Source organism: Camelus dromedarius, chromosome 1 (assembly GCF_036321535.1).
Source record: "Camelus dromedarius isolate mCamDro1 chromosome 1, mCamDro1.pat, whole genome shotgun sequence".
Classification (NCBI taxonomy): domain Eukaryota; kingdom Metazoa; phylum Chordata; class Mammalia; order Artiodactyla; family Camelidae; genus Camelus; species Camelus dromedarius.
The window spans coordinates 64,007,614-64,034,604 of record NC_087436.1 but is presented as its reverse complement, the minus strand read 5'-3'; the positions used below and the strand labels follow the sequence as shown (position 1 = coordinate 64,034,604).

Below are 26,991 nucleotides of genomic sequence, written 5' to 3'. Positions count from 1 at the left end.
GAAGAGCTTTGAGGAAAGGAAAAGGGGAAAAAACCTAACCAAACCAAAACAAAACAGGAGACTGTTGAAAAACCTCTTACAGGGTCAGCTGTCAATGGAATGCATTTTAGTATTCAGGTTACCCACCCACGCAGAACATCAAAAACTGGGCTTGAGTCTCTCCCCTATTCTCACAGATCCAGGCTACTGTGCAGCCACTGGGGCTGTCTTGAATAGTAACACACTTTGCCTCTGCGGGGTGCATAAACACCAACACAAGCTGATCAAACAGGAGGGGGTGTCGTTTCCACTTGGCTTTGGTTTTCTTGAGTCACACTTTAAAACACTTAAGTCTGGTACAATTCGGCAAGTCAGCCGTCCAATGTGCAGTTTATTTTTTCATTCATTTTTACCACCTGCCATGTTGTACTCTTTCCGCCTCAACATAAACGCGAAATGATTAGATGTTAAGAGACACACATTTTAATAACTTCCCTTACTGGCAATTGTCACTGAAATACAGATGTGAATTCCAAAATATGGACTTAATTATGACCCTTTCCATACTTCTAGCATTTAAAGCAACTTTGGAATCTGAATTTTAAGGGTTCATCTGCATTTACAGCAATCTTATGAGGACTTGAACTTTGGGATTATAAATCTTTTAAAAGTATGGGAAATTCTTCAATCTTGGAAGTTTATGATGATTTAGTTACAACATGGTAGAAAATTCTGATGCAGTTAAAGCTTAAAGAGCTGCTGACACCATGTGAAAAGATGATCAGGAGTTTAATTTAAAATGTCTTAAGTTAAATTGCTACTTTCATTTTATACCTGATTTAAAGTCGATCTTCAGCCATGGCACTTGGTCGCTGTCAAAAATATTTTCCTGTCAGGATTATGATTTGGGGGGAGAATAAGTAGCACAGCATAACATTTTAAGTTTAAGAGGAAGAGCTCAGAAATAGGTACTTAACTAAAGGTTAAAAAGGAGAGAGGGAAAGAACACGGAAAAGACAAAAGATACATGTGAAACCTTTCTCTCCTGCCTAAGAAAATGCTATTGATTTTCATAGCTCATCCAGAATTCTTCAATAAGAAAATGATACTTAATTTAACGAAGTTTGCTGAGTACTAGTAGTTAGGGACATTTCTAATTATACTATGACTAATAATAATAGGTACCATTTATTAAATGCTCTTTCTGTCAGGTACTTTTCTATTTACTTCCTATTCCTCACCCCAAACCAGCAATGTAGATTTTATCACCTTTATTTTACAAACAGAGATGACAGAGCTAGCAAGTCGTGGAACTGGGACTGTATTCAAATGTCTTTTATTCCAAAGGCCATTTCTGAGCAGTTCATAATTAGAGACAGTGGCCAGCTATGCCCACTAAGGAGCATAATGTAGTTTCAACAACACTAAATCAGGATTAGCCAAAGTGCTGCAGAAAGTCAGTGCTACACTACTAATTTCATAGTGGAAGGCCTGAGTCAAGAATTACACTAGCCATGAAATATGCCTCCTCAAATATATATATATAAATAAACGTATCTATGAAGATACATATATCTATGAAGTTTTCAAATAAATGTCAGTGCCATTCAGAAGTATTACAGGTCTTCTTTAAATCTTAGCATCTAGTGAAATGAATCTCTATGTAGGGCTTCTGTAACTCACTGGGCCTATCCCCACTTATCAACAAACTGAACTGCAGTATATAATTACCCAAGGATCCTTTTCATTGAAAATGTCCTATTGTGATGCTTAGATAATGATTAACACACTAGGAGTATAGTGAGTCTAGATATCACTTCAGAAAAGTGATTTCTTCCCTAATAATTCCCAAGATACATAAATATTCAATTAGGGTCTTTGAAATCTAGTTTTAATTGGATATTCAACCTCTACTGAATTTCAAAGTTTGCCCAAGCTAAAAAAAGGTGTTTTATTAATTCTTACTATACCAAAAAAAAAAAAAAACCAAAACTCTTCATGAGTTTTCAGGTGTAAGGGTAAAATAAAGCCAAGATTATCATTTATATGAAATTGTCAAATTTAATAGCATTTTAAGACATACTCTAAAGCAATAAGGTAAAACATAATTGCATGTCTGAATCACATAATCACATGGGGAACTGATTAAGTTTCCTGTGATATTCATGAGACATAGTAAATAATAATAATGATAGCAAATAGTTGCATGCCATATTACATACCTGGAACTATTAAGAAATTTGCAAATATTTTCCCATTAAATTTTCCCAACAACCTATGAATTAGGTACAGTTGTTGTACCTACCCACTGAAAGTTACCAGGAAATTGAGGAATAGAGATAGACTCAGCATACTGTCCAAAGTCAAATAATTTACCAAGCCTAGGGAAATATACCACAGAGTCCCTTCTCTTCAGGACTACACCATTCTGCCTCTCCAGATATCAGAATATCAAGACCTACATAATAAATTTTCCCAGTAGCTCCTCTGCTGGAGACCTGCAGCTTTAAAGTTGCCATTTCACTAACTGGGAACCAAAAATACTAAGAACAAGCTTTCTTTAGAAAGAGAAAAGTGAAAATGTCAAATAATTAATAAAATACCCATCTGGCTGTGTCTCTAAAGCTTAAGAAGCTACTTGTTTTCTCAGCCTAGATAGCCCTGTATATGGTCCAATGAGATGACACTTTTGAGTACAAGGAGGCAGATCTTGAAAAGTCAACATCAGCGGTTCTCAGATTGATTCCAGGATCCTTTTACACACTTGAAAATTGATGACTTACAGCAACTTTTAATTACGTTGGTTATAACTATCAATAGTTACATATTAATAGTTAAACTGGTAAAATTTTAAAACACAGGAATACACCAGCACACATGCCATATGCCATCAAAGCAATGATGTCATCACGTATCATGTTACCTTCTGGAAAACTCCACTGTACACTTGTTAAGTATGAGTGTGAAAGGCAAATAGCATCTTAGCATAATCATGAAAATGCTGTTCTCTTCATAGACCCTCTGAAAAGGTCTCAAAGACCCACAGGTTTCCCCAGAACACACTTTAAGAAGAAAGGACTGTCTGTTCTACAAAATAACTGACACAGAAGATTTACCAGACAACAATATTCAGTTGGTTGATTTAATTTTCCATCCCCAAGATAATGTTCACAATAATTAGGATTACCACCAACAATATTCCATTTAAATTCTTAAATATTGTGGACCAAATGTTAACTTCTTCTAATATATACTTATAATCATTCTTATGAAGAAATCTGTTACTATTAAACTACATTATTGTTTTAATAAGACATAAGATAAATTAAGATCTATAGAATCTGTTATGATCAAACATAGGAAGAACTCTCCCTTTTCACCCATTCCCTAAAACAAATGGAGAATTTCGATTAATTCAGAGTAGGACAGCTAATTTTTTTTTACATATTTTTTATTTGTGAGTGCACAAGCACACTTAACAATTCTAAGAAAAAAATTACACCTGGTTACTTCTGCAGTAGAAGAGTTACTTTTATTGGGCCACACAGACACTTAGACTAGGGTAAAGTTATTAAAGGATGGGGGGATATGCATATATTTCAACTCATCAATGCTATTCACAGGCATGCCTGCACTCTTCTCTCAAACTGACCAATAATATCAATATCCATATCACAGTCAAAGGAAAATCTGGATTTTTCCCCATTGATCAACAGCTCCCTAACAACACACACACACACACACACACACACACACACACACACACACACATGCATTCACACAGATAAGAAAGGAAAAATGTCAGGAGGACCTTATTCATATTTGAATGTTTTAGCTTATATTTCATAATAAAATATTCTACAAAGAAATGTATTTGCATGAAAGAAAAAGACATAAATGCAACAGTAATCTAAGGGTAAATATGTCCTTGAAGGCAAACAAATGTTAAATTACAATAGAGCCTCGGTCTTGACGGTTCCTCCCTATGTAGCGACTGCATATTTTGAATGTGATGCAAATCTAAGAAATCAAAGGGGAAATAGTCATTTGCAAAACTTAAGGAAAGATCATCTCCCTCCAATTCCAACTGCTCTAGCCTTGACACCAGGCTAAAGTAAGGCTGCATGGCATTTCTCAAAATCACTCTTCATTTTTAAATACACAGCTTTCCTTGATTTCTGGGCAAAAATGCCCTACTTCTAACAGTAACTGTCACTCCTATTTGGAAGCTCTTTTCAAAGAGAGCTTCAACAAGCAGTTAAAGCAGCCCAAATCAAATGTGAAAAACAATTCAGTTTAGCATTATATTATTTGACTAACTTCGATTCTTTTCATTTGATAACCTTTTTTTTAACCGTCTATTTAGGATTAACTTGACTATAAGGAAAACAAGTCCATAAGAATTTTGCCTCCTCTAATTACTAGAAACAATGCCAGGCACAGTAGCCGGAGCCAGTAAGTCTCATACTCACTATTATTCCCGGTGGAAAGGAGTATTTAAATTTCCAAACAGCAAGAAGATCATCATTAAGGAAATCACCTCTAAAAGACCCTCCTTTCATATTTTCCTGGAGGGCTCTTAACCTAAAGGATAATCACACGAAGCAACTTAAAATGTGACATCAAAAGCATTTACCCATCAAGCAAATCACATGCTGGCTTATCACTCTGGAGGCCAGGGATGCCTGGAGCAGCCTAACATGCCCATCTGAAAAATTTACATAGTTCACAAAAACCTTATACTAATCACTCCTCCTACCCCAAGTTTATAGAAAGAGTCCAGTCAACCATATGCACCAATGGAGCAAGTTACTGAATATTTGATTATGAAGAAGTGCTAGCGAATGGCATTCAAGCACTTCTGAAACAGTCACCTTCAGCTAGAGACAGCACAATACACTGACACAGTCCTAATGACATCAGGACCTGTGGAATGTATGACTGCTAGGAAACACATGCCGCTAGGAAACAAAGAACAGATCTGATCAAAACTTGTAACGTAAGGACTGGGAATCATTGTGATTAGATCTTCTAAAATTAGAGGAGAAGTATCCTTTCATCTTCAGAAATATTTGCAAGTTCAAAGACTTTGACATATACGTTCTAGAAAGGAAAGAAATATATGAAGCTAGAGTCCCATGAATGAAATCACAAGTCCCTAAGTTTCCTATTAAGATGACTACCACTAGCACTATCATAAAAATATCACTTAATCAAAATCAGGCACCAATGATTCAGTATTCCTGCTTTTTTCCTCAACCTAGGCTTTTTCAAGAAGTCAGCACCTTAAAATTGAAATGGTACCTAGAAACAAAGTATCCTTTTACATACTTTTTTTTCAACAAAATAGAACACAGCCATTTGCAACAAAAACCAAAGCAATCTGAGCTAATCTCCAACTAAGGAATTTAATGTCTTTTTAATCATTGAAACTGAAAAACAGTTTAGCTTTCCAACTTTTTTAAAAACTATTTATCTTTGTACATTTTAACCCTTGCTTTGGTTACCCAAAAAAAAAAAAAAAGACTCGGTAAAAGAAGGGTGAGGGATATTTCAATGCAAATATCCTTTTAACTCCTACACAAATTACTTGGAAACTTCTTTTGGTGATACCAAAAAAGAACTGAGAATTCTAACTGTAATCTATATTCTGACAAACGGGCGGTAGAATTCCAGGTCATTTACCACCATTACCGATTGAAAAATAAACCAGAGAAATCTAGCTACATTCTCTTTAATCTCACAGGAAAATAAAGAGCATTCTCCAAGTGAAAAATTACTAAAAGAACTGTTTCTTTGTAGATTCTACAATGACATTCTTTAACTAGTGTTGATAGCCCATATGACACTAAATTAGCAGACCGCCTATTTACTTCAGAGCAAAACAGAAGGCAATTTTTCCTTCCTGCCAGAGTCTATGCGTCTCCTCATTTCCCCAGCAGCTGGCTGGAAGGATGTAAAATCAGAGGTGCAAGAAGGCTACTTCCTAATGAGTAATCTACCCAGGAAAGTAAACACAACAGACATCATCAGGTTCAGCTCTAAAGGAGACTGTGGCAGGGCTGCTTACACAGTTGTTTACAGTGTGCTCTAACTACTGCAGGCAAGATCACACACAGGCACAGGGAGGAGACACCCAGAGGTGGCTCGCAAGCCTCGAGTTCTCCCAATTGCTAAGGTATCTCTGGCCATAAATAAAGCAGCTCACGTTTCTATCGGAAAGTGGCCAGAGAATTCCAGGGACCAGGGGTTATGCTGGCCTGACTCGGTTATTTCAATCTGCCCGAGAGACAACTACTCTATCCTTCAGTCCTCATCAGGGCCAATTTGGGGTGCATCGCGCGCTGCACCACAGACTCTCACGCGCCGCACGCATCTCGCGGCTGTGCTCCTCGCTGAGGAGAGAGGGGACACAGAGAGGCTTCCTCGCAACCCCTATGGGGCCCCGGCGGCCTCCTCAAACCAGATTTTCCAGTTAAGCGGATCCCAAGCGATTTCGATAAGCAAGCTCAGCTCAAGTAGCATCAGCTCTGCCATCCTCACAAATATCTCCGGGCTATCCCTGGAGCGCAAGAACGCGCACACAGACACGCACACGCCAACCCTGCTGCCAACTAGCCCCTGATACCAGAGGTACCCTCTACCCTCTACATACACACCCACCCACCTATACTGCTAGGGGGCCTGACACGTTTAGCCCCCGAGCTCCAACGTCGGACCATCCACGGGGCGCGGGGGCGCGGCGGCATCGACGCTCCGCTGCAGCCCGGAGCCTCCCCTTCTCCCGTAAGAAGATTCAGGGCGCCTGCCCTCCTACCTGTAACCCAGCCCACCGCGGCTGCCAATGCTCTGCCCACCCCGCCCAGGCGCCCCGGCCACCCCGTTCGTGCAACACCGCCCCCCACCTCGTGCCCACTCCCAACACCTCGCCGCCCTGGGCCACCCATGAAAGTGCCAGCTTTCTCCAGCCAAAGCCGCCTAACAAAGCCGGAGCAAGCAGGTCTAAACCAAACTGCCGTGAAGGGGACACAACGGGCGGGATGCGGGGAGGTAGCGCGACTCCATGGCTCAGGGGAGCGACCTGGCCAAACGCGGCTACCATGGATGCTGCCGGCAGGCGTCTGGAGAGAATCTTGTAGGGCTCACCGTCCCGCAGTCTTTATTACCCCTGAGCCCAGCTCCTCACCCGGTCCCTGTCGGTCCTCCAGCCCCCTCCCGCCTCCAGCGGCACAGGCCCTGGGCCGGCGAAGAGAAGGCGCCCCCTGTTCTGCCTTCAGCTCCCACCAGGGGATGACACTGGGGTGAGAGAGGAGGGAAGATCCCCAGGGTGGAAACCGTTCCTATCCCCCAGAGTGTTGGACTGCGAATGCGCCCTGTCTACTCTCCCCTCTCATCCGCCAAATCGCCCAATAGCTGGAAAAACCTCAAACCCATGCCAGCCCCCAGCGCCCACCAGCCATGAGGTTCTCTTCCCGCCCCACATCACGACCGGATGAGTGTGTGTGCAGGCGAGTGTGTGCGGGCGAGGGCGAGTGGGAGGGTGAGTGTGCATGGACCTGCACCCCCTCGGTTGCCCGCCGGGCGGACGCAGCTGCCCGACCCGGGCCAGGGCCACCACTATTAGGAAGAGTGAAAAGAATAAATTACCTTTCGTAACCGCCGGTCCCCGAGATCGTCCCATCAGTTGTTCAACAACCTGCAGCCGAGTGCAGTTTCCACAATCCAGCCATGGAGCCCGGGGCAAAAGACCGAGTGGCCCCAGCGAAGACTCCCCCACCACACGCAGCCACGAATAACCAAAGCGCAGAGAAGGCAGCAGGAAGGTGGAGACCCCAGCCAAGGAAACAACAAAAAGTCTTTCCTTCCCCCTTTCTTCTGCTACACAGCCATGGAGAAAAGGGAAGCGGGGGGGAGGGGGGGACCAAATGCTTGTCTTCCTTTACGTTTCCTCGCTTCACACACCAAGAGGGTAAAAACGGAGCAAAGAGAGTGGAGGGTTCAAATGTCTCCCCCGGTCCACAGTTGCACAACTTCGGAGTCAGGTTCTGTCTCCAACAGCAGCCAAGGGACCCAAGCAGCAGCTATTAACATGCGGCAGTCATAGCTGGGGCTGCTTTTCCTCCTCCTGCTGCTGCCGCTTAAGAAAAGGCGCTGCTGAAGAGACCAAAAATCTTCCACCATCCCCCAAGCCGATTTTTATATCCAGTTCTCCCACCCCACCCCCTTCTCTTTTTCTTCTTCTTCCTCGTCCTCCCCTTTCCGCCTGAGAGCGGGAGCGATGGAATAGGTAGGGGGAGCTGCGAGGGCCAGGGGTGGCTTCTTCTCCGCCAAACCCTCCTTCTCCCGAGGTTCTCTCCTCGCCGAGGGTCTCTTCTCACGCCCGCAACCTGCGCGGAGAGCTGGAGCGAGGGCCAAACAAACTCCTTCCCGGGTGCACAGCGGGGGCGCGCGGGCGGAGCGGGCGCTTTGCCTCCGAGGGCTGCGTCCCGGGGGCCGCGGAGCCCCGAGCCCGAGGAGTGGCTGATTAACTAGCCGGTCGGGCCGGGCAGCTGCGGGCATGTGGGAGCTTCATCGCACGGCCCCGGGCTCCGCGCCGCCGCCGCCTCCTCGGTTCTTTCTCTTCTTCGACTCCCCGAGAGCGAGCAAAGCTCTGGAGCTCTCCAGACACGCACACTCACGCGCACACACGAGCGAGCTCCTGCCAAAGCCAACCGTGCAACCCGCGCGCGCGCACACCCGGAGAAAGAGGACGGAGGCAAAAAGAGAAGAAAGAAAGGGGAGGGGGCGAGTCACAGGCGGCAGCAGCAGCAGCTGCGGGAGTGTAGGCAAGGAGCAGTCCGGGAAAAGCCGGCAGCGGCAGCGGCGGCGCCCACCCGGACGAACGGCAGTATCTGCATCCCCGCTTCTGGGAACTGGGGCGAGCAGTGCCGGGAGAGCGGGAGAGCGGGAGAGCGGGCGACGCGCCGAGAGCCGGCCGAAGCGCTGGCGCGCCGAGGTCGTGCAGCCTGCGTGCGGCGGACGCAGCCGGGGCCCGAGCCGAGGCCAAAATGAGCCGCGGGCGGGCGAGCGCCGAGTGCGCCGAGAGCAGAGGAGGGGGTTCGCGCCGGGGGAAGGGGTGGCGGGAGGCAAAACCCGGATCTGGAATGCGCTCGGGCTCCGCCGCGCGCGCTCCACCTAGCAGCTCGACAAACGCCTGGAGGTGGGAACGGGAGAGCTGCTACAAGAGGCTTTCCTTTCAGGGTTTGTCAAACAAAGGGTACCTCTCTTCGCGGCTTTAAGGCAAGCTCGCTCGCGCTCTCTCACTCTCTCTGTATCTCTCTCCCCTCTCTCTCTCCCTCTCGCGCGCGCGCTCTCTCTCTCCTTCCCCCCCAAACCCGCCTTCCCTCGTCCCTCTCCCTCTCCCCTCTTTCTTTCTTTCCGCCTCTCTCCCTTCTTTTCTTCCTTCACTCCACCCTAGGTGAGTAAGCGACGTCAGACTGAAAGTACGGCTAGTGTCTCTTTTTACAGGTGTAGATTATTCCGTATTTTCATTATGCAGGTACTGAGTCCCAGTGCGGTTTCTGCCTTCGGTCCATTTTATGTTCCTTCAAACTTACATCTACGTGCAAATTCATTGCAGACTTTAAAGTATCCTTCTCTGATAATCCGATGTGGGGATTCAATGATTTCATTTCACATCAATAAAAATGACCATAATGGATATACAAAGGTGCCTATTCCAAAGCAATGCCTTCTGATAGAGGGAAAGTCTGCTCAAGTTAACTGAGTGACCCTGATCAATTACTGAACCCCTTTCTGCCTTCTTTGTAAATGAGAAGGTTAAGTAGGTAATTTCTAAGGTCTTTTCCTAGTCTAAAATTTCATGATTTGAAATAGCTAAAGTGTTATTTTCTGTATCAGTACATTTGAGTTACAGTTGTAAGAGAAACTAAAATTTATTATATGCATCCAACAAGCACATTTTATCCAAATTATTTTTGAGTGTATATATTCAGAATGATCTAATGCCCTCCCGGCTCTTAGGGAGGTAAAGTTAACCACAGCACATCTGAAGAACCAAAAAGCTCTTGAGAATTAACAGACCATAGCCAATACAAGTGACTATAGAAATCTGATTCATTCTTCAAAGCTCAACTCCAGTACCAACTGCTCCAAAAAGCCTTTTTTCACCAGTCCCATTCAAAATAATCACCCCTTCCATTATATTCCCATAGCACTTTGATGGTATCTCTACAAGAACACCTATTTCATTCTGCTTTTTTCTTGTTCTTTTAAAATTATTAGTTCCTTGTTTATATGCCTCCTAGCATTATAGGCTTTTTTTCTGGAATGCAAATTACATCTTTTAATCATCAGTGTAACTGTATACACAGCATATTGTAAGTTTTTTTTTAATGGGAAGCGGATTCAATATTGATATTGTTGATCTCTGACCAATTAAATGTTCACAGGCTCAAGTTAGGCTAATTGAATTTGCCTAATATGGGGCATCTATGAACTCCCGCGAATACCAAAAAATATATATATAAATTGACGTCTGGGGTCCCTTGTTACTTAAATAATTTTGGAAAGAGTTAACTCTAACCAATTGTGACAAGAGGATCTTATTTGTAAAGGAGGCAAAATGGAAAGTACTCAATTCATCTCCCAAATGGATATGCGTAGAAAAGTAGTAAAGTAATAGAATGTAAAATGAAAAGTGATGTATAGATATTCAATGTTATTAGTGATAGCAGCAGAAATATAAATAAGCATTACCTATAGACCAGTTTTTAGAATCAGACATCACAATATGGCAGGTCTGGTAGGACATGTGAAAGGAATAAAATTTCAAAATAGAATTAACGTATTTACCAAAATATGAAACACATTAACTGAAAACTAAGCATATTAATTTAAAAAAGTGATGAAAAGTATTCACCGCAGAGGAGTTGATTGCAAATAAGCAAAATTACAAACAGAATAATGAGGGAGAAAAAACCAAGAAAGAAAAAAAAAGTAAATAAAAAAACTGATAGTTAATGAAAAGCAGTGGAGAGAAAAGAATAGGTTAATTGTTTATACAACTTAATCAAATGTCAAGGTAGCATTTTTTTTTTTACAGCAGCTACCTGTATTTTAGGCTCAAACTTCATGTTTCCAAATCATTTTTAATCTGATGGGCATAGTCTTCTATATTTGATTTAAGATACAAAGTGTCAATATTCCATTGCCAGGAAATCCATGACTCTTGCCAATATTTTTCTAAGATGAACCTGCCACAAAAATAAAATCAAGCGAAACACTGTGCCCTCTTTGCTACACAATTCTATTTAACACCTTCTTCTCAGGGACAAGATAATATAACAGATGATGTTTGAGCAAAGATGCTATTATACTCAGTAGTTCTGTGTGCTAGAGTTGTTTTTGATAAAGATGGCACTGTTGGCTTCAATTCCATTAAAACTGAAAAAAAAAAAATCAATATTTACCAAATGGAAAAGAACCCCTCCCTAACATCTTTTTAAAAAGCCAAATGGCCAATCATACAGGATAACCACAATTAAAATATTTTAATAACTTTTAAAATTTCTTGACCAAAAGACCTTTTTCAGATTAATAAGAAATACACTAAGATCTCCAATAGCATGAAAGTTAGAAAAAGAACATGGATAACCTGTTCACAAAATAAATGTAAATGGCCAGTAAATTTAAAGAAATATGTTCTGCCTATACAAGTCCAATACATAAAATGTACACAATTACCACATCCCTTATGTTTCATGTTTCACCCATGAAATTAGCTGAAAAGTAGCAGTGTCCTACTGCTAAACTCTAACAAAACTGTGCTGAGACAGCCCTACCTCTATGCTAGTGATGTACATTGACACAATTTTTCTGGAAAGAAAGTTGACAATATATGTCAACTGCTTTATAGAATATATGTACATCATTAATCCACTGTTTCTATTTACAGATATCACTTCTACAGAAATAAACAAAGGTATGAACAAAGATTTTGTACAGTGATACACATCTCAGTTGTAATTGTTATATAAGGAAAGTAAGTATGTAAGTTATCTTGTTTTTTCACCCTCAGTAAATGGCCTCTTATCTGATTGAAATTGCTAGTTATTCAGCTAGTGGAGAAAAAGTTGGTAAAGCAAAAACAAATTTTTTTGAATGATCCACGTATTCTGTATTAGGATTCATTTTGGTTGCAAGCAACAGAAACCAAAATAACAGTAAACGATATAAAAGTCTCTTTTTCAGGTGAATGTCTGTTTTGATCCTGGGCTGTTGTGGCCCTCCAAAGCATTGCAACGTGAAATAGATACCTTCTTTATCTTCTTGCTCAGCCACTCATGGCCATGATTCCCAATTCCAGTTCTAGCAATCATGCCTACATTCCAGGAGCAGAGAAGAAAAGGAGGAAAAGATGGCAGGCTCACACCCACAGACATTTTCCTAAAGTTGCACACACCATTTACCCTTTCATTTCCTACTCAGAAATGGTGAGCTGGTAACGCTTAGCTGCAAGGCTAATAGGAAAAGTTGACTATTCCAGGCTGTCATGTGTCCAGTTGAAAATCGGAATTCTTTCCTGATTTGTCTTTTCCTCAGCTGATGGCTTAACACTGTGCACTGCCCTAGGCTGAGCTTTCCATACTTGAGGTTTTCAGCAACTGAATGAATAGCTACTGCAGACACTAGACAATGCCACCTTCACTTGAAATGACCTTCTACCTCAACCTGACATAAACTTTCACAGAATTTTAAATTCCTGAGCTTCTGTCATTGGAAAAAATGCTCTCTAATACTCAATCAAATATCTGCAGTTACTCTCTTAAATGCTACTGGGCCTAGATACACTGACAAATCAAGGTAATCAGGGTTAAATCACATCTGCAAAGCAAGCAGCAGTACTCAGACTCCTACTAGGCCATGTAATGATTAGAATTCTAAAGGGTCTTGGGCTCAGTAGAATAATGACTCAAATTTAGATTATATATATTATCAGAACGTATTTGACTGACTGACAGGATAGTTTAATTCTAAGAATCCAGTGATGCTCTCTGTTCTCTGGAATGTACAGCAAAGGACCAGACTATAGACTCTTACCCGGGTGATATAGCCTTGCTAATTTGATATCCTCTATTCTCTCCTTGATTCAAGCAATTCCCCCTTATTCTTTTTCACTCCAAAAGAAGATCTGTGTGTTCTACATCTTAATGACCTGGAAGCTTACCTATAGATCTAGATAAAGTAAATAAAGATCTAGATTTTTTTTTGGTGTTTTTGTGGGGGAAGGGGGTAATTAGGTTTATTTATTTAGTTAGTTAAATGGAGTTACTAGGGATTGAACCCAGGACCTCCTGCATGCTAAGTGAGCGCTCTACCACTGAGCTATACACCACCCCCCACCATCTAGATGTTTTTAAAAAGAACTTCTGCTAATTAAATGGTTAACATTTTTTACATCCTGACTTTTTTCTTCTCAATGGAAGAGTCTCCTTAGAACCGTTTTTTCATAATTTCTCTAATGTTTGCATACATGTATGCCAGTTCTGGACAACTGTGAAGGGAACAATATGCTGCTGGTTCTTTTTTTTTCCCCTGTTAACTTTCCTAGCTACTTTGTCTCACATCATACAATTAAATTACCTTTCATAATTTAAATTAGGTTTAACTCCAAATGCTTTAAGCTACTTACTATCAATGTTAGCAGTAGAACACAGGTTTTTGCAAAAGTACTCAGCATTCATACAAAGTTGCCTTAAAAATGTCACATCACAGTTTCTAGATTCGAGACTCTAGAAATATGAAAATGTTCAAAAACTCAAACAGTTTTTGGGTCTCCCTCTTATAAAGGCAAAGGTGCTTTTACTTTACAAATGAAAATATCGTGGTCAACCAGATGTTTAATAATGACTGTCATGGCTTATAACAGAAGGGAAAGACTCTTTGTTTCTTTATAAAATATTGCCACCCTGTTAGATTCTGCTTCTCAACCTCGTTCCTTTAAGTTAATATTAGACACCAAGAGGAGATACCTGACTCATAATTACTCCTCCTTCTCTGAGAATGGCTCCTATACGTGTGTATGAGGCTCTGTCCATACTACTTGGCCCTGTCCCTTGACCGTGTTTGATCCGGCCAAGGGCAGCTGACCCAAACTTGGCTAATCAACATCCTTCCCTAGGACTTTTCAGACTATATTATGCAAAGGCTTTCAACATCCCTGATGGTAGAGGAGGCTCAGTAGCTATTCATGGCCATGTTTTCTACGATGTGGTGCTATCTAAACCTGACTTAGTGCAATATGTTCCTGAAGAATGTCATCAGATTTTTACAGTATTGCTAGCCTTAATCAGAAATTCCTTCTTCTTTTGCATCTATATCTAAACTGCCAAACAAGGGGGAAATTCTGTATGGACTTGCAGGTATTGTGCTAACATACACTCTGTATGAGGGTGATACCCAGGACAATAAGTTTCCTGTAAAATTGCCTGCTGGATTTTCCTGAAAGCTGAGCCCACAGAAGGCAAATTGCATTATTCTTCTCAGAATATTAGTCACATTATCTTTGTAGTACTCCCAGTTAGAAGATTTTCTCATTTCTGGTATCTGCTTTAATCATATACCTCACCTCTTATAAAAGCAAAATGAAGAGTGGTAGGAAAAATATTGCCTATTTAAAAATACGGTGCTCAGGACCATATAAGATATTCAATAAGATAAGTCAATAAATGTTTCGTGAATGAAATAATTCAAGGCAAGCGTTATATGATATATGCTATAAAATACATAAGATGTATCTATTAAACTATGATTTATATTAATAGATCTATCATTTATTAAGATTACGTATTAGTAGATGTTATATATCAAAATGAGCGCTATCAACTTTAAATTAGTCACCTTGAGTAAAGGAGGCTGCTGTTGTTCAAAACAAATTGAACCCTTTTGAAATCATTTTATGCTATGGCATGCTTTGGAATAGCCTTGAGATATCAGCAAATCTCTTGCTTTTAAAGTACTTTTTTGGCTAGTGGTTTAGAATCAACAGGAAAAAAAAAATCACTGGCATCAAAGAACTGGAAAAGAGCTTGGAAGTCATCTAATTAGTTGTCAAGCCAGGAGAAAATATTTTTTTGTTCAAAAATATATAAAGTATGACTAAATTTTCGTGTGGATTAATTTTAGACTACAACTCCTTTAAAGTAATGACCCTTACCTTCTGTGGGCGGGGCCTCATCCTCCCAAGAAACCAGCAACATAGGTATTATCTCCACTTCGTTAACATCATTATTACTCAGTAGAGTACGCCATCTGGACAAGTGTGTCTTACTAAACCTCTGTGTACGCTGATAGAGATTCTAAAAGCAAGTTTTTACAATGAGAGCCTTCCTCCTTGGCTACAGTTCTTTCGATCAGGAAGGGGAGGAGTTAAGTTGCTTGATCAACAGCTGGCTACTCAAGCCTTCTTCCTGGGGAAATTGGAATCGGGGCTGAGAAAGTCATTGCTTCGTTCTCTGAATAGGCCATGTAAGTCACCAAGCTGTGGTGTGGCCCTCTTTTCCTTGCCACTTTAATTCAAGAATAAGAGATGTTTCACTTTTGATAGGAGGCCTGGACTAGTCAATCATCAGTTGAACTTGCCTTTAGCCACCCAGCAGAAGAAGTGAAGAGAACGCTACTCTGCAGAAAGAGCATAAAACACGGGCGCAGAGTGAGCCTAGATGAAATGCAGAGAGAGAGCTTTTGGATGGCTTTTTGGACCAGGGTTCTATTTCTCTCCTGCGATCCAGCTACATTTCTGTACTTTGTTTCTGAAGAACAACCCTTGAGGTATTATAGTATATTCTCCTTTTTGAGGAAGCCAGCATAACTTTGTCATAGTTATTAATGAGTTTTGTCTGGCCATTTCCATCTTCCTACTTTTGAAAATAGCATGCCTCTTCCGTAGGTGTCATTTTCCTCTGTGCTTTATATATTAGTAATGATCTGTCCATTGCAGTACCCAGCCCACATAGGGAAGGCAGATGATGCAGGCCAAATCATATATTGTAACCAGCTCTACCCCAGTGATCTGTTATAGATGGCCAGATGACTTAAGCCAGACTATTCAGAGGCATTCCCTGAGATTTGCAAAATATAAACACTGGAATAGAGAAATTTTACCTCCTTCGCTGATGTGTTTTCAAGTTGGAATTATGCATATCTGAAGTATATATGTATATATGTATGTATTATCAGTTAATTAGTTATATTATTTCAAGCCGCTTCTCAGGTATTTAACAATGAGAAAAATAAAATAATAATTTTCTCACAAAATGGTGAAAAGATTAAGTGTACACATGTCAACAGCTTGGTATATCTTTACCTTATGTTATTTAATATTAGATTTTAATTAGATATATTAGTTATGTCTACGTGAAATGTCATGAAACAAAATTCCAAATCTATACTGTACCTCTTACACTGAGGTATGCATACTGTGTTTCTGATTCTCTAATGGTTAAGAAAATCTTGGATTAGGACTCTAAACTGAAGAGGGTGTGGTATACAGGTAAGATACCTTTGTTGCTTTCAAACATTCAGAGATCCCGGTTAATGGCGATTCTGCCATCTTTAACACATGGCTTTCTCCACTGCACTGGGCAGACCATGGGGAAGAGAGGTGAGGGGTGATTTCTTAGCATTTTATTTATGGGCCTGCATGATCCTTATCACCACTCAAATTCCCACAAGAACTCAGTCATATGGCTACACTAACTGTAAAGGAGGCTGGCAAATGTAATCTACCTTTGGATCCAGGAAGAAATTGATGTGAGTTTGATAAATAACTATGCTGTTCTTGCCATATACTCTCTTGGCAGTTCTGAAATAATGAAGCATAAAAGAATATTCAGAATTGTGCAGCATAATCACTGCCACTTAACTGAAGTAATATTCTGGCCGTATGTCATGGTACAAAGAACTCAGGACGTGGATTCAGAAGATGCTATTTTCAGTCTTGTCCTTACCACTAATGCACGGAGGATTGGGCAAGTCAGTTGATATTTCTAGATTTTATCTACCCTGTTGGAAGAATTGTTATTTTAAAATATCTGTCCTACCTGCATTACAAGGTTAATGTGGCCACCAAATTGTGTATATTATAAATTTAGAGCACTGTGCAAATGGAAGATCCTTGCTAGGACACACACACACACACGCACACACACAACTACACCATTTATACGCATAGAACTACGTGTGCTATACTCTGATTCTCATGTTTTCCCATGCTGCTTGAATGTCTTGTCCATAAATGCTGTATCCTCTTCTGGAGATGATACGATGCACCTGCATGTTTCTTCTTCCCAGGACCAAAGTATTAATTCCACAGCATGAAGAATGTAAGCTGCTCACAGATGAGTTCCTCAAGTATTCCCTCCCTCTGTTGAAGGGAGATATCTTACTCAAGATGATATTCCCTCCCTAGGAACATAATTCAACATCTGTCCTTCACAGCAGTAATTATGGTGGGTTCCTTTCCTACTTCTAGATGACTCTGAAGGACCATCTCATGTTCCTGGAGCCCCCACTGAACTGATGGTGGCTCCGTGAGCCCCACTCTTCCCTCTAGCCAGTTCTGAGTCCCTCATCCCACACCCCCGTCCATCCCCATTCCCACCCTGAATTGTTCCTTAGAGCACTTCTGGATAAATCTGTGCGCATTCCCATCTTAGAACCTGCTTCCTAGGACCCTTGACCTACAGTAGCCTCCTAGCTCCTACCTTGCCTTTGCTATCGTTTTTTCTCAACACTCAGCCAGAGACATGCTGTTAGAACAAAATAACTGTGTTAGTTTCCTAGAGCTAACGTAACAAAGTACTGCAAACTGGGTAACTTAAAACAACAGAATTCTATTGTCTCACTGTTTTTCTAGAAGTTGGAAATCAAGATGTTGGCAGAGCTAATCTCCCTCTGAGACTCTAGATAAAGCCCTTCCTTGCTTCTTGCTAACTTCTGACAGTGGCCGTCAATCCTTGGCATTCCACAGTTGGCAGCTACATCCCTCCAAATTCAGCCTCTTCATCACATGGTGCTCTCCCTGTATGTCTGTCTTTGCATGGTGTTTTCCTTTTCTTATAAGGAGGCTGGTCGTAATGGATTAGGAGTCACCCTAATGACCTCATCTTAACTTGATGATATCTACAAAAACCCTTTTTCCAAATAAGGCCAAATTCACAGGTACCTGGGGTTAGGACATCAACATACCTTTTGGGGGTGCACAGTTCAGCTCCTAACAATGGCCTTGCCTTAAACCCTCCAGCTGTGCCCTCTATCACTCAGACTAAATCTGAAGTGGCCTGCAAAGCCCTGCAAAGTCTGACTCCCACCAGCTCCATGGCCTGATCTTCAGCATCTCTCCCCAGAGATCACTTTGCTGCAGTCATAGTAGCTTCCTTGTTGCTCCTTCCACATTCCAGGCACACCCCTGTCTCAGGGCTCTGCATCTGCTAATCTTTGCACCTCGAGTGCTCTTCACCCAGAGGTTCACACCGCTCTTTGCCTAACTTCCTTCAGGTCTGTGAACAAAAGTTGCTTCTCAGGTGCTTTTTCTAACACTCCACTTAAAATTACAAACAATCTTATCCCACTTCCTTTTTTTCTTCCACAGAACTTCTCACCTTCTAATACACCACATAATTTACTTATTCACTTGTGTTTATTGCAGGCCTACAATGTGACTTCTGTGGCCTCAAGGCTCTTTTGCCTTAATGATCCCCTTCCTCCATAAAAATATTTTAAATTATATTTTATGACTGCATCGGTATGAAGAAAAATATAATTCAGATGGATGCATTATTGTAACATTCTATTTTTCCTTCTGGTTTTAAAACACATTAAAATTAAAACATTCTCGTGGGCCCTTCATAGTACTGTGGGGCTTAGGCCCTGTAGGTAATGGATAAGTTGGCCCTGATTTGTAGCTGTTTCCCCATCAGAATGTAAGCTCTTGGAGGATGAGAACTTTTGTCTGTTTCGCTCATTGATATTTCCCCAGCAAGTAAAACAGGGCCTGCCATATAGCAATGTTCAATAAATATTTGCTGAACATATGAATGGCTAAAAATATCATTTTGGTTTTCCATTAAACTTAGTTTTCCATTCCCTTAGTGAAATTGGTTTGTGTGGCTTAACCTAGAATGTGCTGTTACTTCCACTTCAACACTTAAAACTTCAAGAATAATTCTGCAATAGGCCAACCAGGCTTTGAACTAACCGCAGGTCTCTAGCCTTACACAACTCTTGAGAACCATGGGATGCTTATGGTAGGTGAGCCGGAGGAATTACTTTTCTGTAGCCCACCTTGGTGCACTGGGGAGTTCTTATTCTGTCAGGGAATTATTACAAATATTATGAGAAACATTTTTTGAAATTAAAAAAAACTTCCTTAAATAATTACAAAAAAAAATTTGCTGGTACCTTGAGCTAAACCATAATCTTGAAATATCTCCTAAGTAACAAAATAAATCATGAAAAAAAACTTAAAATAATTTTACAGAACGAAAGTAGTGTGGTTGCCGTATTACAGAGATTTGTTTTAATGAAAAAAGGAAAAACAAAAACTGTATGAAACTGGTGGGTCTCAGGTGGTGGAGCAAGGGTAAAAGAATGACTAAATTTGATTTGTATTTTATTAGAAAAGGAGAGATCAGACCTCCAATTTGATTTGGGAAAACTGAAGTTAAACTTGCAGGGGTATAAATATTGCTTATTTTGTACTGAAGAATCCTGGTACTTATAAATTTCTTGGGATAAAAATCACTGAAACCCTTTTGAGAAGAAATATCATTTCATGAGATGCAAAAATCATTACAGTGCTGCATACATTTATTAACATGTAGAATATTTTAACGTACAGAAAATTAGGAAACATCATTATTTCTTTACCCTTTCTAGAATGACTAGAAACTTTTCCATTTGTTCTACATTCCACAGCCTCATGTGTTTTCCTCAGAACTTGGCTAATCCTCAAAATTTAGTTACACATGTCTGTCCACCATTAGACTGCTGAGGAAGCAGGTAAAATTTATTTTAGCGCATATATTACCCAGCATGATGCGTTTCATATGGAATAGATATTTAATGAATGAACTGTTGAATAGGAAGCAATTTAAAAACTACAGACACAGGGTTATTTCTTAAGGTTATTTTTACCATATAAATATTTAGGAAATTCTTTCCTTCGAAGGTTTCTTTTTTACTACCCGACACAAATGTGTTCATTTGCCTAGTTAAGATATGGAGTTCCAAGCCCATCAAAGCACAGCAGTAATATTGATCTAATACTTGCCTAGAAGTTTGTGGAGAACATTATATACATGATCTCATTTAATAATAAAAACAACTCAGAGATACAGGAGTTATTTACTTCATATTCTAAATTAAAAAGGCCAAGGACTGGCTAACTTGCTCAAGGTCAGACAGGCAGTAAGTTGAAGAGCTCAATTCAAACCTAAGCCTGAATAATTCCAAAACTAATTCCTGTTCCTTCTCTTACATTTGCAAAAGATCAACTCTACAAAGTACTGTGGCATTTTGGAACAGAGCAATCTTTTTAAGCAAGATATTAAGAGATAACATAATGAACTTTTATAAAATAGTTGAAATTTTAATTTAGTAACCAATACATTAAAATAATAATTCTGAAACATAATGACTTTTGCCAGAGAGACCTATATGAAAATGATGAATATATTTCTAGGGAAGATGTAGACATTTACAGTGACAAATATTGGTTCATAGTATTTTACATCATTTTAAAATCTATATTTTTTCTTGTCCAGTTCAATTGTGAAAATGATTCTACCACTTTTATCTTCTTTGTGCTTCTTTATCTTTTGTGATTATGTATTTCTGCCTGTCTCCTTTAGTCTTAGATGTCCCATCTTTGCTTCTATTGCTGATTTTTTCTTCCTTATTTCTATGAATTCATCATTCATCCAAAGTTTCTTTATATCTTTTCTTTTTTTTTGTTGTTCTCCTGAAAGACCTTATTACCATATTGTCTATGTGGCTTTAAAAAGTTTCAATGTAGATCTGTGCAATGTTTCTTCTCAGATTTCAGAGCCAGGGAAATATCTCTTTTCTGATAATTTGGTTTTCTACTTATTAGCTATTGAGGGCTATGTATCCTATTATGTTCCCCTTTTGCTTTGAATGCCAGAAAGATAAGCATTTGGTTTTGTGCACAATAGCAATAGTTCCCCTAGACTTCGTTGTCTGGGATGATTATGGTTCTCATCATTACTTGTCTGTTGTCATTGTTCAAATGATGTTACAGTTTTGTTATGTGTGACCTTAATTTGTAAGATCCCTCCCTTTCCTGTTGAAGATAAGGAAGAAAAAGAGGAAAAGACGAGAAAGAGACTGAAAGAGAAAGGAGAGGTAGGCAATTTTAACACTTCATCAGTTTTGCTGCAAGTCTGGTTCTGCCCTGTTTTCTTCAGTTTAAGTTAATGATTTCTGTCTTGATTCACTGAACAAGTTCTTGCTCTGTATCCAACTCAGTGTCGCTGGGATGGCTGCTTTATTCTTTTGTGCTCGACATGTCTTCATATTTCATTTCCTCTGGGAATGGAGCATTTCTTTATGACAAATTTTTTCTACAGTCTCTCTTCTTCCCAGATGGAAGCCCTGCTTGTAAAGGCCAGATCTACATAGGTAGTCTTATTATCCTTGGCCAGGTAGACCCTATTCTGAATGGGAGCCTCTCTGTCCATCTGTCTGTTGCTATATATACGTATGCACACATACCTGTGTGTACACACGTGTATATACGCACATACATGCATATTAATAGAATTAAGAGTCCAATAGGAGGTGCTGGTGTCTATTCACATTAATGCTAACCACTTATCTAGGCCGTTTCTGTTATCTGTCCCATATTTTAGTTGGTTGACTTTTCCTCTACTATTTGTCTTTCAAGGTGTCTTTTACAACTTAGCATCTATGCCTAGTTTGAGATTCATGCCCAACACTGCCAGCCTCAACCCATGTCAAGTATTCCCTTTTTATTCTCCTGCTAAAAGCTTTATTGTTTCCATTTGGTCCATGGCTTGGGAGAGGGCTCCAGGATGGTTAAAAAGCTGCCTGGTGACTGCAGAGAGAGGCGTCAGGCAGAAGCCCTGACATCAAAGGCTGCTGGGTTGCAGAGGCTCATAGTCGTGCTTGAGGGTGAGCCTTTCCAAGAGGTAGTCACCCAGCCCAGCCTGGGGACCAGACAGCCTGCAGAGGTTAGTCAGGAGGTCGCCTATCTTCTTGATGAGTGTCACCTCCTCATCTAGGAAATGGCTCTCCCAGAAGTCACAGAGGTGGGGGTCTGCACAGGCAGAACCCAGGGCACACAGATCCAAAAGGGCCTGGTTCAGGTTCTTCTCTCGGAGCACAGTTGCTTCCGTAGCGTCCTGGGTCTTATCCCACTCGTCATGAGGTGGCTTCTGCACGTCCTGGAAGAGGGTGCAGCCACTGTGCTGGTTTTGCAATTTCAAGAGCCAGTCATCGCCTTCTTGCTTCTCCTCAGCCAATTCGTGGAAAAAGTGGCCCACACCCTCCAGAGCCACATCCTCGCAGTCGAAATAGAAGCCCAGAGAGAGGTAGCTGTAGGAAGCCCACAGATGCATGCTGACCAGGCGGTTGAAGGCAGCCTCCACTTCGGTGGAATAATTCTGACGAAATCTGGGTGCTCATGATTGATCAGTAATAAGGAGTTAAGCTCAAAAAAAAAAAAAGTCTGGTCCCAGAGGCTGAGGATAGCAGAGTGGCTGGTTCCAAAGGTTGTGACTGGAAAAAAGGCTGAAGGGTGGTTGGAGGCTGGAGCAAGGGGCATCCCTGGGTCTGTTCGGTCCAAACACTGTTGAAGCAAGAGACAGATCCGCAGGACCGCTGAACACAGTGCCAAGTATTCCTTCTGTTGTTGGAAAATCTAGCTTGGTTTTAAATTCTTTTATCTCTGTAGAAAGTTAGAAAGAAACCTCACTTCATAGCCCTCTAGTTTGGTTTGGAGTTTGATGCTATGTTGATTGTAGATTACATCATTCTGTGTGCATGTACATACATATGTTTATAAGTATATATTTATATTCTGCCTTGTCCAATAAAAAGGATATTCATTTCTATAAATTAGTTGTGCCACTAACATATTGTGTACCTGTAATTCAATTCATCAGAACTCTACTGAGTACAAGGCACTATACTAGCTCAATATAATACATATGAATAAGACATTAAGTCCATTCTTTACGGAGTCACAATCTACCCTGGAGACAAACATACCTGTAATATAAGCAGACAGAGATATGGATCTTGACAGTGATTCAAAATCTGTGACTGAAAATGTTTCCTAGTGGCACACATCTGGGGTAGACCCGCATATTGGTGTGAGTTCCAGAGTACTGTCACTGTGACCTTTTTTCCTTAGCAGTCATGGTGGACTGTTTTAGGAATAATCTTGAATTCAAACCAATGTATGCTAGTTAAGTGAACTTGGGCAAGTTACTTAGCCTCTCTGTAACTTATTTCCCTGTTAATAATATGTAGTCGCATATATTTATTAAATGAATGAATACATGTATGTGCCTGGCCTCAAGCCACACTAAGGGATACAGTGGTGTACATGTACAAGACAGCCAAGTTGATATTTCATGAAGATTAAATTTGAAAGGACATCCATACTGATCAAACTATAGTAGCATATACTTGCATACACAATACATAGTGTATTATAGTAATGTTTTATGCCATTATTATAGCATATTTGGGAGATCATTTATTCAATGTATCCTATATATTTCTTTAGGTTTACATGTAACAAAAAGTGAAATTTTTCTTGCATCACCCAGGAATCAAAGTGGCAAAGATATAATCACCAAGAGTTACATATATCATGTATATTGAATGTTTTATCTTAAGGAAGAGAATACAACATAGTAAGCGTATTCGGCAACTTTCCCTCAATGCAGAGATACCACAGTTATTATTAAATGCTGCTTGATTTGACATTCCACTGATTCTTGACTCTGGCAGTGGAGAGGAATACCAAAGTTCCCAATATGCTATATTTTAGGTTTTAGATCACCTCTGGCTCCTCTGTTATTCCCTGAACTTAATAAGGACATGTGTTTTCCAGATCTCATAAAGTGTAGGGAGATGTGACCTAAGTTGTTGGAGAAAGGAGTCAGTAGATACCTCAGAACAGCCCCCTTCATCCTGATTATAGCACATGAGATGTCAACCTAGATCTATACGCTTCTCCAGTAGCTGGAACCCAGAGTAACTTCTGAGAAATACTGACCTCTGGACTGGCTCTATGCAGAGATGGAAGAAATGTGTGTGTGTGTGTGTGTGTGTGTGTGTGTGTGTGTAAAAAGCAGTGATTAAAGATTTGTCAGGCTTTCTCCTGTTCTTTCATCATTTACTCAAACCTATGAGTATGACAGTGAAAGGTTTTTGTTAAAATGTAAACAAGTGAGATATGCTTAACAATGTGTTCAAATGTTTCAAACTAATAACTTAAAATTTTTTCCTAAAACTTTTTAAAATTGATGTACAGCTGATGTACAGTATTAAATTATTTTCAGGTGTACAACATACTGATTCAACATTTAAATATGTTATAAAGTGTTTACTACAATAAGTCTAGTAACCATCTATCACCATTCAAAGTTATTACAGTATTATTGACCACATTCCTTATGCTGTTTATTACTTCCCTGAGGCTTATTTATTTTACAACTGGAAGTATTTATCTCTTAATCCTCTTTACCTATATTATCTAACCCCCCATCCTCCTCCCCTCTGACAACAACCAGTTTGTTCCCTGTATTTATGAATCTGTTACTGTTTTGTTTTTTTTTTTAATTTTAGATTCCACATATAAGTGAGATTATGCAGTATTTGTCTTTCTCTGTCTGACTTATTTCACTTAGCATAATGCCCTCCAGATTTGTTCATGTTGTCACAAATGGCAAGATTTCATTCTTTTTTATGGCTGAGTAATATTCCATTATATATATATATAAATCACATCTTTATCCATTCATATATCAATGAACACTTAGGTTGTTTACGTATCTTAGCTATTATAAATAATGCTGCAGTGAGCATAAGGGTACATATCTTTTCTAATTAGTGTTTTTGTTTTCTTTGGGTAAATAACTATTCAGAAAAGGAGTTGCTGGATCATAAGGTAGTTCTATTTTTAGTTTTTTGAGTAAACTTTGTACTTTTTCCAGAGTGGCTACACGAATTTTCATTCCCACCAACAGTGTAGGAGGGTTCCCTTTTCCCTTCACCCTGGCCAACACTTGGTATTATAAACTAGTAACTTTTAAACCGTTTTACTCAGCTAGAAAAACAATGTGAATATGGATATAGTGGACCTCAGCTTACTTATCTGTACACAGGGGCAATAACAGAAAGTCCTTGTGAAGATTAAAAAGTTACTATTTGTTCAGTGAAGTGCTTAGAAAAATACTTAGCCCATAGAAAGCACTATTTATATATGCACACACAGATATACTACATATATATATATATACACACACACACACACTATATATATACATATACACTATATATATATTCACACACATATACACACACTATTATTCCTAAATTATTTAAATGCAGAGTACCTATTAATTATAAAGTAGCTGCTTGAAGGATATACATCAAAATGTTAATGACAGATCTCAGGGTTATGTGATTACAAGTAATTTTCTTTTCCTTTCCTATATATCTGTATTTTGTAAATTTTCTGTGATCAATATGAATTTTACTGTGTGTAGCCAAGATGATGTAGGAGGAAGAGCCTGAACTCACTTCCACCTATAGGCACACCAAAATTAGGACTATTTACAGAACAACTAAGAGAATGACCTGAAGACTAGCAGAAAAGATTTTTCACAACTAAAGATAAAACCACAGCTGGGTGGATAGGTGGGGTAGAGATCCAATACAGACAAGACCTATGCCCCCAGGGAGGTGATTCACAACTGGAAGGATATTACAACTGCATAGGTTCTCCCCAAAGAGTGGGGGTCTGAGGCCCACATCAGGCTTCCTGCACCAGGAAGATGAGACCCCAGAACATCTGGTTTTGATGGGCAGAGGGGCTAGCATACAGGAGAGCTAGAGAGCTCTAGGAAACAGAGATTCTGCTCTTAAAGGGCATGTGAAAAATCTCATATGTTCCAAGTCTCAACACAGAGGCAGTAAATTGAAAGAAGCCTGGGTCAGGTCTACTTTCTGATCTTGGAGAGTCTATTGGAAAAGGAGGAAGCAACTAGGACTGCCCCTGGGAACACAGATGCTGATGGCAGCCATTTTGGGAAGCTTGTTCTAGCACAAGGACACTGGTGTTGGCAAGCACCGTTTTGGAGTCCTCCCTCTAGCCTATTAGTGCTGAGGGCTTACTGCCCATCATGGGCTGGCCGCCACTGCATAAGGCAGAACATGGCAACCAAATGGGCTGGGGCCATCTCTGTCTACCACTGTGCCCACAACAGACAACCCACCACAGCAGAAGAGCCCAAACAGGGGGTACCCCTAGAGCAACTAGCTCTGGTGACCAAAGGGAAGTTGGCTGCCAAACCCCATGATTTTTCAGGAGAAAGTTTGCAGGCCCGAAGAGAGTAACATGATACATTCAAAGTGATGAAAGGGGGGGAAAAAAACCTACAACCATGAATACTCTACCCAGCAAGGTTATTATTCAAACTTGAAGGAGAGAGAAAGCATTTTACGGATGAGCAAATGCTAAAAGCATTTGGCATCACTGAACCAGCTCAACAAGAAATATTAAAGAAACTTCTAAGTAAAAAAGAAAAGGCCACAACTAGAAATATGAAAATTATGAAAGGAAAAAAATCTCACTGGTAAGAGCAAACATGCTTTAAAGGTAATAGGTCAACAATGTATAAAGCTAGTAGGAAGGTTAAAAGACAAAAGTAGTAAAATCATCTATATCCACAA

At 40.3% G+C, this 26,991-nt stretch overlaps 1 protein-coding gene and 1 pseudogene across 14 annotated transcripts in view; both read right to left on the bottom strand.

The window, feature by feature from the left end:
• ADGRL3 (adhesion G protein-coupled receptor L3) overlaps positions 1-8,997 on the bottom strand; it is an 826,419-nt gene extending 817,422 nt beyond the window's left edge. For 10 of the 14 annotated variants that reach the window (XM_064484967.1, XM_064484927.1, XM_064484928.1 and 7 more), the window contains exon 1: positions 7,627-8,996. The gene's annotated coding sequence lies outside the window, so the exon portion shown is untranslated. Of the gene's footprint in view, positions 1-7,626 lie in introns of all 14 variants that reach the window. The other 4 variants (XM_064484930.1, XM_031469616.2, XM_031469635.2 and 1 more) reach the window with 2 other exon arrangements.
• Positions 8,998-19,898: 10,901 nt separating this feature from the next.
• Positions 19,899-26,440, bottom strand: LOC105091810 (ferritin light chain-like; annotated as a pseudogene).
• Between the last annotated feature and the right edge of the window lie 551 nt (positions 26,441-26,991).